The sequence below is a fragment of the Callithrix jacchus genome, chromosome 1 (genome assembly GCF_049354715.1).
Source record: "Callithrix jacchus isolate 240 chromosome 1, calJac240_pri, whole genome shotgun sequence".
Lineage (NCBI taxonomy): Eukaryota > Metazoa > Chordata > Mammalia > Primates > Cebidae > Callithrix > Callithrix jacchus.
This window is the reverse complement of record NC_133502.1, coordinates 154,992,153-155,008,865: the sequence shown is the minus strand read 5'-3', so window position 1 is coordinate 155,008,865 and position 16,713 is coordinate 154,992,153. Positions and strand designations below refer to the sequence as shown.

Sequence of the window (16,713 nt, the reverse complement as noted above, 5' to 3'; positions counted from 1 at the left end):
TACAGGTGTTTTTTGTTTACATGGATAAGTTCTTTGGTAGTGATTTCTGAGATTGTGGTGCACCTGTCATCCAAACAGTGTACACTGTATCCAAATGTAGTCTTTCATCCCTCACTCCCCTTCTACAATTTCCCCCCAATCCTCAAAATCTGTTTTTATCATTTTTATACATTTGCATCCTCATAGCTTAGCTCCCACTTATAAGGGAGAACATACAATGTTTGTTTTTTCCATTCCTAAGTTACTTTACTTAGAATAAAGGCCTCCAGCTCCATCCAATCTACCTTTCTTTTGATTAGTGTTTCCATGGTTCATATGTTTTTCCATTCTTTTGCTTTTAAGTTATCCTTATTTTTATATTTAAAGAATGTGTCTTATAGATATCACATAACTGAATCAAGAATTTTAATCCAATCTGACATTCTCTGTCTTTTAATTGGGTGTATTCAGTACATTTACATTTAATGTAATTATTAATATGTATTATGATTTATGTAAATTATTACATTTAATTAATGTAATTATCAATATTATTGATAACCATTTTGGTATGTCTTTTCAGCTTATTTTTTGTTGTTTTTTCATTCCTAACTTTTCTGGTTAAATAAAGTGTTATTTAAAAATTCTCTCATAGTTTATTGCCTTTTATTTATACCCATTTAAAATATTTTTTATCACTTCATAGAAACATAAGAAACTTGTAATAAATGTAATTTTACTTACCATTCCATCTTTTATGCTACTGTTGTTACATCTTTTACATCTACATATTGTGTTAAAACCCACAGTTTTTTTTTTTTTTTTGAGAGAAGGAAAGAAAAAAAGGAGTGAAGGAGAGGAAGAAAGAGGAAGAAAAGAGGGAGAGAGAACGGAAATGTTGCTTTTTTCTAAAAAATGGGTATTAATAATGGCCAATCAATATTTCATTTAAACCTATGAGTAGGTGTGATGTGGTATTGACAAGAATATATATTTTGTGTATTTAAAGTGGAGAGCTCTATAAATTTTTATTAAGTTTACTTGTTCCAGATCTGAGTTCGAGTCCTGGATATCCTTATTAATTTTCTGTCTCGTGGAGTCTAAGTCTCTATGTATCTGGGTGTTAGAATAGTTAGCTCTTATTGTTGCATTGATCCTTTTACCACTATATCTTTGTTGCTTTAAAATCTATTTGATCAGTTGCGAGAATTGCAACTCCTGCTTTTTATTTATTTATTTATTTTTGCTCTCCATTTGGTTGGTAAATCTTTCTCCATCCCTTTGTTTTGAGTCTTTGTGTATCCTTGCATGTGAAATGGATCTGGATATAGCATACAGTTGGGTTTGGCTGTATCTTTTGATTGGGGGATTTAGTCGATTTAAATTTAGGATTACTGCCATTTGATGTTAACTGGCTGTTTTATCCATTCATTGATGTAAATTCTTTATGTTGATGCTCTTTCCTTTTTGGTATATTTTTAGAAAGGCTAATACTGGTTGTTCATCTTTCTTTTAAATCACATTTTAAAGCAATTCAAATAAAAGTACTGTTTTGTATTTGTCAATATATTTATCATTTACAATGCTTTTCATTTCTTCTTGCAGGTTTGAATTTCAATTTTGCATTAGTTTGAAAATTTTAAAACTTTTTTGTAGTGCATACCTAATGGCACCATATTTTTCTAGCTTTAAGTTGTCTGAAGATGTCTTTATCTCATCTTTATTTTTGAAGCATATCTTGACTGTATATATAATTCTAGACTAGTAGGTTTTGTTCTGTTTTACTTTTAGTCATTTAAATATACCTTTTCCTTCTTTTCTGGCTTGTATTATTTCTGACGTGAAGTCAGCAGTGAATCTTATCATTATTACCTTCTAAATAATGTGTTATTTTATTCTCATTGCGGTTAAGATTTTTATTATCTTTGAGTTTTCAGAAACTTGACTATTTTTTCCCAGGTATGCATGTTGTATGTATGTTTATTCTTCTGGGTGTTCACTGAATCTCTTGAATCTGTGGTTTATATTTTCATCTGCTTTTGAAAAATTTAAAAAAATTTATATTTCTTCTCATATCTCTAATATTTTTCCAAGACTCCAAGCATACTTACAATAATGATCCACTTATTTTTCCACAGATTACACAGACTACTTTTTAAAAGTATTTTTCAATTTTAGTTATCCAGTTTGGATGTTTTCTATTAATCTCTCATCAAGCTTGCTGATCTTTCCTTCTGCAGTATTTAATATATTATGAAGGTCATTCAGTAAACTTTTAATTAAATTTTAATTACAGATACTGTATTCTTTATTTCTAGAATTTTACTTTCCTTAAGCACCCTTTTAAAAAATAATTATTTTGTTTGGCTGAGATTCCTCATCTGTTTATTCCTCATGCTCATCTTGTACTTTACAACTCTGAGTACGTTTATTCTAGCTACTTTAAAGTCTGTATCTACTCAGTCCAATATATGTGTAATCTGTTTTCTTTTTCTGTTACTTTTCTCCTCCCCTCATTTATGGTTTATATCTTCTGGATCCACTGCATGGCTAGTAAGTTTTGATTGATTAGATTTTGTGGTTTCTACATTACTGACAGTCTGAGTTTTGCTGTTTCCCTTTAAAGCCTCTATTAGCCTCTCTCTCTCTATGTGTGTATGTGTATGTGTGCATGTGTGTGTATAGCATGTGTGTGTCTGTATGTTTGTCTGCAGTTCAGCTAATTCACACACAAGCAGATCAGCTTGGCCTTGTCGAGGCTTGGTCTTAGTTTAGATGTGACAGGCTTTCAAGTAGTTCTTCCTCTATGACTAAAGTAGTAGCACTACCTCAACATGTATCTTTTCTGAAGACTTACACTCATGGCAGAGGTGTTCACTGAGGACAATCTACTCTGGAAATCTGATTTCCATCTGTACTGTGTGACCTCTGTGATCTCCATCAGCTCGCAGTTTGCATGTAGCTATTCTATGCCAGTCCTTTTTTTTTTTTTTGAGACAGAGTTTTGCTCTGTTACCCAGGCTGGAGTGCAGTGGTGCAGTGGCACAATCTCAGCTCAGTGCAACTTCTGCCTCCCAGGTTCAAGCAATTCTCCTGCCTCAAGCTCCTGAGTAGCTGGGTTTACAGACACATGCCACCACGCCTAGCTAATTTTTGTATTTTTTTTTTTTTAGTAGAGATGGAGTTTCATCATGTTGGCCAGGCTAATCCTGAGCTCCTGACCTTAGGTGATCCACCCACCTTGGCCTCCCAAAGTGCTGGGATCAGCCACCGTGTAAAGATGTGAGCCACTGTGCCCAACCAAATCTTGCCACATTCACATACAGATTAGTGTTTGGCCAAAGATTTAAAGAGATTCAATGCAAATTTCTGGAGGTCTTTTTGGTACAATTCTCTTATTTCTAGTACCTTGCCTTATAAATTCTGGCTGCCACAGCAGTCTGAATTCTGATCTATGTTTTCTTTTTCAAGTGAGACTGATGCTTTCTGTTTGGGGTCTGCTTATACGGAATATTTAAAAATATTCTCATGTAGGAACACAATATGAATGCAGAGCTTACCTTGTATGTTTCCTGCTGTCAAGATTATAGCTCTGCATTCTTTGTTGTCCAGTGCCTGAAAACAATTTCTTCATGTGTTTTTGTCTTCTTTTAGAGTTGCTTACAATGGGACAGTAAGAATGATACACGCTAATTCATCATGGTTAAAGACCATAACTACTGTAAAAGTTTACAAGAAAGTATTGCCCTATCTATCATCTATCTATCTATCTATCTATAGATATAAGTGCATCTATGTTATATGCATATAATTATGTATGCATACTATATACATGTTATGTTATATGATATGCATATATGTATGTATAATATACATGTTTATTTACATACACAAATATGTATACCAATGCGCTGTTTTACAGTTTCCTCAGTGTATTCTTTAAGAAAGATATATCAAAGGGATCCTATTTATTCTTTGCCCAACTTGAACCAGTCTGTAGAAGTGAAAGATTAAACTTCTCTGGGAGAAATTTTCGATGATGCCTTTATGATTATGGAATAATGTCTAAACCCCTGACAGGTTTATGTTGATCAATCCTCACACTCTGGCCTCATTTCCTGCCATTTCATATTCCACTCTAGTGCCCATACCATTTATGGCCCCCAGTGATCTACTTGTGATTTCCTAAATATATCATCCTCTTTCACACCTCCATGTCTTGCATATGCCATTCTCTCTGCCTGGAATGCCTTTTATTCCTTCTTTTCTTTCTTTTTTTCTTTAGAAAGCTGTTTTACCTTTCTGCAAAGATTGTCTATTCTCTACCAGAAATACTGATTATACTTTCTCCATTCTTCCTCTGCTATTTCATGTGTCTCAGTGAATTGAAAGTATGTTTTTATGTATTAACATCCCTACTTCCCATCCCTGTTATACTATAAGATCATAACAAGACCATGTCTTATTCATTGGTGTATCTGCATCACATTTACAGTATCTGGCACATAGTAGGTTCCCAAGGAGTGTTTTCTAATTAGATGAATTAATTAATATGGGTGAAACAAAAAAATAGATATTTCTATTTTCTAATGATAATGCTCCTAACCCCTAGACAGTAGAATCTAAAGACCAAGTCACATGTTTCCCATGCTGTCCAACATCCACTCTGCTTCCTGGTTGCAGATCTGAATTGTGTTATTTCTCAAAGGCCATTAAGAAGCCTTCAGAGAAAGCACATGAAATTACCTCCAGTGCTGGCTTGCAATAATGTTCTTTTGTTCTCAGATAGTCTCCAGTTGACAGCTATCAAGGTTGTTCTAATTTGTGTCAAACGGGCCATCTACAGGGAACATTTTGGAATGAGGAAGGTTCAGGAGACAGAAAAAAAGTAATGAATATAAAGTGTAAATGCCATGGTGAAGTAATAGAGACATATAATAACAGCAAGGGAAATTTGACCTTCTGGCCGAAAACTCGATCGTCAACCAATTGGAGAACTTTAGAAAATTGGATCAGCCTCAATAGTCACAGAGTAAACATGGGAAGTGCAATCCAGTCTTATTAAACATAATGCACACTTAATGCATAATTTTATTGCAACCAATTTCATGCTACTGCTTTAAATGAAGCTGGGTTTACTTCCATTGCACCAGTCCACTACTATTAGTGCCTCTTAAGAGAATGGCAAGGCCAGTAAACTGTCACTGGGCTGATCTCTTCCTCAGCCCATACTTTCTGCTTCATAAATTCACCCTGCTCCCACAGCTTGTACTGAAATCTTGTCTCCATTCAGTACATGGCTTTTGAAACACTATACTGTTTTGGCAAGTTGTTTGCATATGGGAATGTTATAGCATTTCCATTTATGCCAGCACATAAGGCACTGAACCTTTGCCTTGGGAGAGTGTTTGTCTGAATCCCAGACCTAAGGAGCCGGGGTTCTTGTTATCAGTAAATTCAATCTGGGGAGAATCTGACATCTGCATTGTGACCAGAAAGGAGATGTGATTTTGAACCAAAAAGAAAGAGACTAAAACCCATAGGACACATCTTGTCTATATCTTGAGGCTAGGCTTACTTTTTTCTGTCAGTGTTAATTTTGGACAATATGCCCTCAAATTCTGTTTGTCTTCCTCTGAAGTCTAGTCTTCATATATCTGAATATCAGTAGGATAAGGTGACGTGCTAGAAAAGATAAAATCTAGAGCCTGATGCCTGACTTTGAAGTCTTGGATCTGCTACTACCTGTGTGAGCTTGGCACATCACTGCACCTCTCTCAAGCTCAATGTTTTCATCCATAAAATGAGGTTCATAGTCATCTTGTGATTAGGGCAATCTGAAAAACCACTTTGTAAACCTGAAGGTGGTTTGCATATATTATTGTAATTAAATAAAAACATCAAATGCAATACATTATGAGCAAACCAAATTCTGTCAAAGCCACTATTCTTTCTATAACTTCATAGGCATTAAGTTTGTAAAGATACAAAAAACATATTGCGTATATTTTAATTTTTTCACAAAATTCTGAATTAGATTCTTCAAAAAAACCCAAATTCTAAATAAATGTTTTGTATTGAAACAAAATTTCTGAAAATATTTTCCAGCTGCTATGGAATGAGAAAGCAAATAGTGCCAAAGCCTATGAAGACATCAGTAGCAGAAGGTCTTCACAGATCTCTGGGGCTCTTTAAATCCTGAACAATGCCTTGCTTTCCCCTTGAACAACTCACTCCCCACAGGACTCCCTTGAAAGTGCCTGCTCTTCGGAACCAGGAAGAGCTCTGACACGGGGGTTTGTAGTGGCCTCATAAGGGGCACTCTTGAGGTGGCCACAGGAGATCCAGAAAGAAAATTACTGATCTGCATTCTGAATTTTGGATTCATCTGTATTTCAAAGAGCATCTATAAAAGAAGGTAACTGCTCCCAGATAGTTAAATGTTAACCCCAGCCAAAGTTTTCTACAATTCCTGAAATCTACCTAGGGTTGTAAAGGAAACCATGTTTCAGTTGTACATCATGAAATGGCTGCTCAAAAACATTAATAGAAGTCGTTTCAACATAGGATAGAGTTACAGACTGTGTCACTGAACTGAGCCTAATTTGAGGAAGGCCAGAGTGGGTAAGCAATAGTTCCTATATCCCCAATATAACAACATTATTATTTTTTAAAAAAATCCCTTATATGTATATCAAAAAGAAAACAAATTGTTCTACTAAAAATGCATGCATGTGTATGTTTATCACAGCACTACTCAGAATAGCAAAGACATGGAATCAACCTAGATGCCTATCAGTTGTGTATTGGATAAAGAAAATATACATACATACCATGGAATACTATGCAGTCATAAAAAAGAACAAAATTATGTCCTTTGCAGCAACATCGATGGAGCTGGAGACCATTATTCCAAGCAAATTAATGCAGTAGCAGAAAAACAAAGGCTACATGTTCTCATTTTTAAGTGGGAACTGAATATTGGGTCCTCAAAGATATAAAGATGGCAACAATAGACACTGTTAGAACAAATAGAGGGAAGGGGGAGTGGCGCAAGGTTTTAAAAACTAACTGAATACTATGCTCACTATCTAGGTGACAAGATCATTCATCTCCCAAACCTCAGCAGCATGTAATATACCCATGTAAAAAAAACCTACACATGTACTCCCTGAATCTAAAATGAAAGTTGAAATTATTTTGAGAAAAATCCCTTATATGTCTACACTGTCCAGTTCCAAATGGAATTGGAGGTTCATTGATTCATTTACCAACAAACATCAACTAAGTCCAGGATACTGTTGGGAGCCCTGTGCTGGGCACTGGGGACACAGAGATGATTCTGCACTAAAGAATTCATAATCTCTCAGTGAGATAATCCAGACATGAAAACAGCATACAACAAGATAAGGTGGAATAAAGGCCACAAAGAGAGATGAAATTCAAGGTTAGAGAAATTCAGAGAGAGAGAGAGAGAGAGAGAGAGAGTGAGAGAGAGAGAGAGAGAGAGAGAGGTCATCCCTGTCAAATAAATATTTATTTTATACTATATCAAATCTAGTTATTGCTAATTGAGCATGATGATTACAGTCTTTAAAATTCTTTCCACATTTGAATCATAATTTTAAAAAGTCTGTCCAGCACACATCACCTGGTCTTAGGCACATGAAGTGTTTGTTCAAGTGTAATGTACAGCATCTATGGTTCATAAGCTCAACATTACGTATGTTAGTGATGACGTTACAACTGATGGGGATGGCATAAAATAGCCCCTGCCACCTGTTGGTGGGTTGAAAGGATCTGTCAGTTTTGGAGTGTTAATGAAAGTAATCTTTATTGGCAAAGTAGCTAACTCACCTCCTGGAACTTTTCTGCAAAATACCTTTGGAAGTTATTATCTCACTCACTTTATTGCTTCTTCTTTTCCTCCTCCTCCATCTTCTCTTCCTCCTTCTTTTTCTTCCTCCAATTCCTCCCTCTTCTTCTCCTTTTCTTCCTATCCTTCCCCTTCCTCTTCCGTCCTTCTCCTCCCCTTTCATCTCCTCCATCTTAACATTTTAAAATTGAGGTGTAATTCATGTAACAGATGAATGATATGTGAAACTCACCATTTTAAATTTTACAATTCAGTGTTTTTAGTATACTTATAAAGTTGTGCAACTATCAGCTCTATCTAGTTCCACAACATTTTTTTCTCACCATACCCGACTGCATTAAAAAAAAAAAAAAAAAAAAAAGCCCATAGCTTTAAGCTATTACTCTCTAAGTTCCTCATCCTTGCCCTAGACAAAAACTGATTTGTCTCTATGGATTTGCCTATTCTGGATATTTGTATCAGCAGAATCACACATTGCATGTTTTTTAAATCTGATTCTTTCACTTAACATAGTATTTTCAGAGCTCATCCATATTGTGGCATGTATCAGTACTTCATTCCTTTGTATGGCTGAATAAAATATATCACAATTTGATTTTCCATTTATCAGTTGAAGGACATTTGGATTATTTCCACTTTTTGGCTATTGTGAATAATGCTTTTATAAACATTTGTGTACAACTTCTTGTGTAAACATATGTTTTTATTTCTCTTGGATATATATCTATGAGCTGAATTGCTGAGTTGTATGGCGACTCTATGTTTAACCTTTTGAGAAGCTACCAGATGGTTTTTCAAAGCAGCCACATCTTTTGCATTCCCATCAGTGGTGTAAGAGGATTCCAGTTTCTATTCATCTTCACCAACACTTCTTCCTGTCTGTCATTTAAATTAAAGCCATCCTAATGGGGATGAAGTTGTATTTATCTGCAGCTTTGAGTACATTTCCTTGATGGCTAATGATGAACATTTTTACGTGTGCTTATTATCTATTTGTATATCTTCATTGGAGAAATGCCTATTGGAACACTTTGTCAATTTTTAATGGGGTTTTTCTTTTTTATGATTAAGTTCTAAGACTTCTTTCTGTACTGTAGATACAAGTCTCATCAGATATATGATTTGCAAATATCTTCTAATCTGTGAATTGTCTTTTCACATACCTGATGCTCTTTAAAGCACAAATATTTTCTATGCTGATAAAGTCCACTTTATCTATTTTTTTCTTTAGTTGTTTGTGCTTTTGGTATCATACCTAATAAGGTTTGCTTAATTCGAGGTCGTGAAGATTAACTCTCATATTTTCTTCTAAGAGTTTTATAGCTTTGGCCTTTATATTTAGGTGTTTTTCCCATTTGGAGTTAATTTTTGCACTGTATACGGTGTGATAGAGGAGTCAAACTTCATTCTTCTGCATGCAGATATCCAGTTTATCTAGGCGTATTTGTTTAAGAGACCATTCTTTTGCTTTTTCTTCTTGGCATCCTTATCAAACTTCATTTTATATCTTGATCAACACAGGATATACTCACACAGAGATTTGGGAGAAAGCTACCATGCCACTCTAGATGAGGAATCTGGGCATCCAGATAATCCTGGTAATTGTATTACGTTGGTGAAAAAAGTAATTCTGGGTTTTGCCATAAAGTTCAACGGCAAAAACCACAATTACCTTCGCACCAACCTAACATATTTAAGACGGGAGAAATAACAACTAAACAATAAGTAATAAGTTAAAAAAAAGTATGTCAGTTCTCTGTGAGTAGGTCCAAGTTTTTGTTTTATTATCCATTTAATACTAAGAGTATGCTAAAGACTAGAGTTTGGCATGTAGCAAAAATCTTAGTGAGACCTGATTTTTGCAGAGCTTATGTTCATGGCAAGAAAGAGTTCTAGGACTTTTTGGGGATTGTGTGAGCAGTACTAATTTCAGAGACACTGCAAGTGGAGAAAGCAAGGGAGGAGACTTCTCTCTTTCTTAGCATCCATGGTTGAACAAGATAGGCATTCACAGACTGAAATGACCTATGATCCCTATGTGGTCTACAGATTTAATGTTATTTTACATGCTGATTTTAACATGATGATTTCCACAAATGTATCTTTTGTTAATTATTTCCTATCTTTATACTCTTGTATAAAGATTAACTAGCAAAGGGGCATAGGCAAGACCCCACTTGTTTTACATGACAGATATCCTCAGGAATGCTAGCAGGAAGACTTTTGGAAGTGAGGCTATGTGTGTGGTTGATGAAACTCAAGGTATGTCCCTGGACTTTGGAAAAGTTGGTTCAAGAATTTCAGAGAATGATGAGCCATGTTTCTACAACATCCCACTTGGAGCAGGGAAAGTGGCAAGAGAAGGTGAAGCAACAATCAAATAGGCAGCTCTGACTGTAAACCTATAGAAGATCCCTAGGGGGTAGTGGTCCAGGAGTAAAAAGGGCTGTAGCAAAGATAAAGACTATATATCAAAGGACAACATGAAAGAAGGATTGTAGAGAAAATTCAGGAAGTACTGAAACTGTTAGAAAATATGAGGAAGACTAGAAAAGGTTAAGCAAACATAGCTGGAGGAAATCAAGGCCCAGCCATAGTTTCCACTGTGCTCCACATCATGTATCTGCTTTCACATTCTTGCCTCCCACTAATGCATCGTCTACCCACAATATGGTCTGGCCCCATCACCTTCTATAAAATTGCTCTATCCATGATCACCAGGGACCAACACAATTCCCAATCTTGCATGCCTTTTTTAGTGCAAACTGTGTTCATCTTCTCCATAATGTTGAAGAGATCAAACATTTCTTCATTTTGATACTCTCCTCTCTTGGTCATTTAGTTCCTCCTTCCTCCCTGATTGTATCTTCTATTTTTCCATCTCTGAGTTCTTTGAAGTCAGCATTTTAGCATGTCCTGCAATTCACTTGTACTCTGATGAGTTTTGAATGGTTTATCCTATAATGAACTCGTTATGTTTTCTCAAAAATTGTCATCTTCCTCCAGCATAGATTGTTACTATAAATGCCAAGTCTCCCAGATTCAGCTTCTCCCTTTGCCATTCTCTCCAGGCTCATTCTCACTGGGATCTTTCTCTATCATACATGTGACCATCTCGCTCTAGTGCCTTCACTGATTTCCCATTGTGGACGGGATCAAGCCTAACACAAGGTTCCATTTCTGTTTCTGTGTCTTTGGGACAAGTTTTTTGGTTCTTAAGGTCTGAGCCCCACTGTGGACTGTGGTTTTGGGATTTTCTCATTATCTTTCTACTCTGGTCCTGGTTTCCTTCTCATGACCTGACTTCTTGGACCATGAATAAAGCCATTGGCATTTCACTCCATCGTTGCATATGAAATATTATCCAATGGCTCACACTGCTTATCAGGCATTCCATGATTTGACCCAGGTGACTTTGTCAATCTGCTATTTATTCCCTCACACACACACATCATGCAAATGCACAATATCCCTTTCAGTTGATGTGAAAACCATTATTTACCCAAATACACACCTTTGTTTGTATTAAACATGCATACATGTGCACATGTAAACACTCACATAGTGATTTATATAGCTATATAAATCATGATAGCATAGCTTTGCTAGGTGTGAAAAAGGCTTACAATGGTGGTCCCTAACCTTTTTGGTACCAGGGACCAGTTTTGTGAGAGAGAATTTTTCCATGGATCAGTATGGTGTGGTAGTTTTGGGATTATTGAAGTGCATTATATTTATTGTGCACTTTATCTCTATTATTATTACATTGTAATATATATTAAAATAATTACATAATTCACTATAATGTAGAATCACTGGGAGTCCTGAACTTGTTTTTTTGCAACCAGTGATCTCATCTGGAGGTGACAGGAGACAGTGACAGATCATCATGCATTAGATTCTCATAAGGAGCATGCAATCTTGATCGCTTGCATGCGTAGTTTGCAATAGGGTTTATGTTCCTATAAAGATCTAATGCCACCACTGATCTGACAGGAGGCAGAGCTCAGGTGGCAATGCGAGCCATAAAAAGTGGCTGTAAATACAGAGGAAGGTTTTCTTGCTTGCCCACTGCTTACCTCCTGTTGCGAGGCCTAGTTCTCAACAGGCCATGGATTGGTACCAGCTTTCAAACTTCTGCCTTAGAAATTATGTTGGGGAAGAAGCTGAATATGAATTAGCAGTGAGATGAATCTGCCAAAAAAGAGAACATAATCTTGGTTTGAAAGGAGAGAAATAAATCAAGCATCCATTCAATAGTGTTATCCATTTGTCTAATCTATGCAGAATACTCCAGATATGATCTAGTACATGGCTTTTTGAAGTTTAATGCCTTTTGGAAAAATACACATTAAACAATTGTAGCCATAGAGATAGTATAGAATTGTAAAGCATGATTAGTTCTGTAAGGAAGAAAACAGAGTTCAGGGAAAGGGTATAATGAGACTTAGATTTGGATGTGAGAGCAGACCTCTCTGGTAAAAGCGACTGAGAACTGAAGGGTAGAGCCAGGACATGTATGAGAGGAAAAGAAATCCAGGCAGAAGGAAATGTCTGACAAAGTCCATGTTAAGGAGTTAGAATATTATCTTGGATTTAATGGGCACCATTGAAGATGGATTTTGGTGGATAATCATCAGCTATTTCATGGTGGTCATGCCACACCAGTGCAGAGTAGGCATTGCACTCTACTTTCCAAATAACCTCTTTAAGGTTATTATGAATTGAAACTTAGAGGAGTGTGAAATGAAGAGAGCAGCTGAAAACCAAGAAAAAAATAAAGATGATTAACTTGGAGAAGAAAGAATACCAGAAAGAAGAAAGGAAAGAAAAACAATACTGATTGCGCACTTGCTACACGCTAGTCACTGTGCTGGGAAGCATCGCGTACATTATCTCATTCAATCCATATTGCAATCATGAAAGGTAGGATTAGTTCCATTCTACAGATGGAGATATTAAGAGTGAGTGAGGTCTAGTGACTTACACAATGAGTAAATGATAGGGCCAGCCTTCAAACTTCTGTCTACCTGATGCTGGTACTCTTCTACTGCCTCATTGTCACAAGATCACTGTTTGCAGATCTCAAATAGTCTGCTAAGTTTTGGAAATACAAAGCCCCAGGTGCCCATAGAAAGAGGACTAAAGGCAGAAAGTGCACCTGGGAATGGAAAGGTTTATTTTGAAGCATTGTTTATGGAGACAGGGACCACCATGAGGGAGGTCATATCCGATAAATAGTCCGGGAGGGTCAGGGGACAGTAGACAGTAATTCAGCTGAGAGTCTGGGAGATTCAAAGGAGGGTAAGGGAGCTGGGGGGAGATACTCAATGAGTGAGAAGCTGTAATAGCAATATGTGCACTCCTTGGACTCTGTCTTAGTCCCTTTGGGCTGTTATAATAAAATGCTATAGACTGGGTACCTTATAAACAACATAAATTTATTTCTCATAGTTCTAGGGGCTAGGAATTTTACAACGAAGACATAGGCAGAATTGTGGTCTGGCAAAGACCCACTTTCTGGCTCATAGATGGCACCTTTTTGCTGTGTCCTCACATAATGAAAAGGAGAAACAAGCTCTCAGGCCCAACGCCCAAGAGCCCTAGTCCCATTCCTAGTCACTTTCCACAAAGCTTCACCTTCTAATACTATCACCGTGGAGGATAGGATTTCAAAATGTGAATTTGGGGGTACACAAACAGTCAAATCATAACCTCTGGTAGAACCAGCTTTCAAACTTCAACTTTTAAATTTTTTATTTTTATTTATTTATTTATTTTTAGATGGAGTTTCGCTCTTGTTACCCAAGCTGGAGTGCAATGGCGTGATCTCGGCTCACCGCAATCTCCGCCTCCTGGGTTCAGGCAATTCTCCTGCCTCAGCCTCCTGAATAGCTGGGATTACAGGCACGCGCCACCGTGCCCAGCTAATTTTTTGTATTTTTAGTAGAGACGGGGTTTCACCATGTTGACCAGGATGGTCTTGATCTCTTGACCTCGCGATCCACCCACCTCGGCCTCCCAAAGTGCTGGGATTACAGGCTTGAGCCACCGCATCCAGCCCCCAACTTTTAAATTTTATGTTCAGCAACTAAACATGGAAGCATTACTAGAACCTGACCATTTCTGCTCAGGGACTCTGTTCTAGAGCTTCCCAGTGGGTTCTCTAAGACTTTCTCAGATGGACATTCTACCAGAAGTTCTCCCCGCCCAGTCTGTCTGCTTCCCAGAGAACCTGAGTTGACACAGACTAAAAAGCTAGAGAAAAACTTGGAGTCAGGCCGTTGACCCATTTTAGTAGTAAGTAGGTCTTAGGTAACACTTCTTATTTGCCAGACACTGTTCTAGACACTTTGCATATATGAGCTCATTTAATTCTCAAGACACTAGGAGAGAGTACTACTATTAGGACCAGTTACAGGTGAAGATCCAGAGAAAAATACAGAATCACTTTAAAGTCTCATAGCTAGTAATTCATAGAGCCAGAATTTGGACCTATGCAGTCTGGAATAGAGTTGATGTTCATAACCTTTATGCTCTTTTCAGGCAACCTGTTTCAAGGGGATTATAGACAAACTTGAAAAACAAAGGAGAAAGTCCTTGGACAGTGTTTGCATTATGTGTGGGGTAGCTTTCCTGACCTGTCTCCCCACCCCGTCTTCTGCACTCTGCTCTCTCCATACTGGCCTGCCTTCCTTGCCCAGGACTCTCTGGGTTCTTTCCCATCAAGGCCTTCACAGCAGTTATTTTACTAGCTTGTAACTCTCCTTTTCACACTCATCTAACATCATTGGACCAAGGTCTGCTCGGTTACCACATCCTTGGGGAACTCTGTCCTGTCCCCAAGCCTATGTTTGATCCCCTTGTTATTTCATGTATGGCATCTGGTACTTTTCTTTCAGAACTCTAGTTACAACTTCAATGAAGTAAGGAATTCTGCAATGACTTCTTTAATGTTTGTTCCTTTTCACTGACTTTCCATTTGTTTTGCTATCCAGGGTATCTCCAAGTCCAGCTCCAGGCTGGTGTGACTATATTAGCTGGATGAGTCTATCCTAGCAACCTGGGTCTCAGCCCCATAGGAGACAGGGTAGACAGAGGCCAACAGCAACCATGCATCCATTCTCATTAAAAAAATGTGTTTGAGGCTGGCGTGGTGGCTCATGCCTATAATCCCAGCACTTTGGAAGGCTGAGGCGGGTGGATCACAAGGTCAGGAGTTTAAGACCAGACTGGCCAACATGGTGAAACTCTGTCTCTACTAAAAAATACAAAAATTACCTGGGCATGGTGGCTCATGCCTGTAATCCCAGCTACTTGGGAGGCTGAGGTAGGAGAATTGCTTGAACTGGGACTCAGGAGGCGAAGGTTACAGTGAGCCAAGACTGTACCACTGCACTCCAGCCTGGGCTACAGACAGAGAGACTCCATCTCAAAAAAAATGTGTTTAAAACTGAGGTCAGGATGGTCTAGATGAACACTGAGTGCACCATTGCCAGAAGTATACAGAGCATAGTGTTTATCAAGAAAAGAGGTTTGATTGGCTCACAGTTCTCCAGGCTGTACAGGAAACATGGTGCCGGCATCTGCTTAGCTTCTGGGAAGGCCTCAAGCCTCGAGGACCTTTTATTCATGTTAGGAAGTATAATATGGGAGCAGGCATGTCACATGGTGAAAACAGGAGGAAGAGAGAGATCGGGAGATGCCACACACTTTTAAAACAACCAGATCTTGAGAGAACTCATTACTGCGAGAACAGCACCAAGAGGGTGATGCTAAATCATTCATGAGAAATCCATCCCCATGAGCCATTCATGTGCCACCTCCAACACAGCAGATTACAATTTGACATGAGATTTAGAGAAGACACATATCCAAACTACATTAGCTTTCTATCTCTGAGAGTCCCTGAGTGACTTCTCCAAGGCTGCATCATCCACAGCTATCCTGCCATCATGCAGAGAATGTAATATTTGGTCCTTATAAATGAGACAGCACAATGTAGGGAAACAGCTAGCAGCAGAAAATCAAACATTTTCTATGGTTTTGGTTTGGTGTCTATTCTTTTTTTTTTTTTTTTTTTAGATGGAGTCTTGCTGTTTTGCCAGGCTGGAGTGCAGTGGCATGATCACAGCTCACTGCAACCTCTGTCTCCTGGATTTAAACAACTCCCTTGCCTCAGCCTCCTGAGTAGCTTGGACTACAGGCACGCACCACCACACCCAGCTAATTTTTCATATTTTAGTAGACACGGGGTTTCGCCATGGTCAGGATGGTCTCGATATCCTGACCTCGTGATCTGCCCACCTTGGCCTCCCAATGTGCTGGGATTACAGGGGTGAGCCACATGCCCAGCTGGTTTGGCCTTTATTCTTGCACTCCTGAAAATAAGGTCCATCTTTTCCATACCACCTGTCCTGTTTTCTTAACTGAGAAGTTAGGAGTTAGACTAGAACATCTCTAAGATCCTTTAATTCCAAGAATTCTAGGCTGTATTTCTTAGGATGATTGTTCCATCCTTCCAGGTTCCCATCCTCTTTAATGTCATAGGCTTTTATCCTTCTTTATGAGTGATCAACACAATGGAAACATGACTTTTGGGGAACAGTACAGCACAGATTGAATATTCTTGCCTCATATAGCTATAACTTGACAGAATTATACTGAAAAAATAAATTTTCTTTAAGACTTTGAATTTCATAAAATTGTTCCATAGAAAGTATTTCTTTTATTTCTCCCAAGAATTGTGTGACACAGGTGTGATAGTATCTCCACTTTACTGATGATGAAACTGAGGTTCAAGGGGGAATGGGATAAGCCTAAGGTCTTACCTGGAAACATTTCTGGGGCTTGAACCA

General features: G+C 37.8%; 1 long non-coding RNA gene across 2 annotated transcripts in view; it reads right to left on the bottom strand.

The window, feature by feature from the left end:
• The window catches only part of LOC103794355 (uncharacterized), a 65,019-nt gene that overhangs the window by 36,278 nt on the left and 12,028 nt on the right, over window positions 1–16,713 (bottom strand). For both annotated transcript variants that reach the window (XR_004728010.3, XR_001910157.4), the window contains exon 2: window positions 11,935–12,049. This is a non-coding gene — a long non-coding RNA (uncharacterized LOC103794355). The remainder of the gene's footprint in view (window positions 1–11,934; window positions 12,050–16,713) is intronic.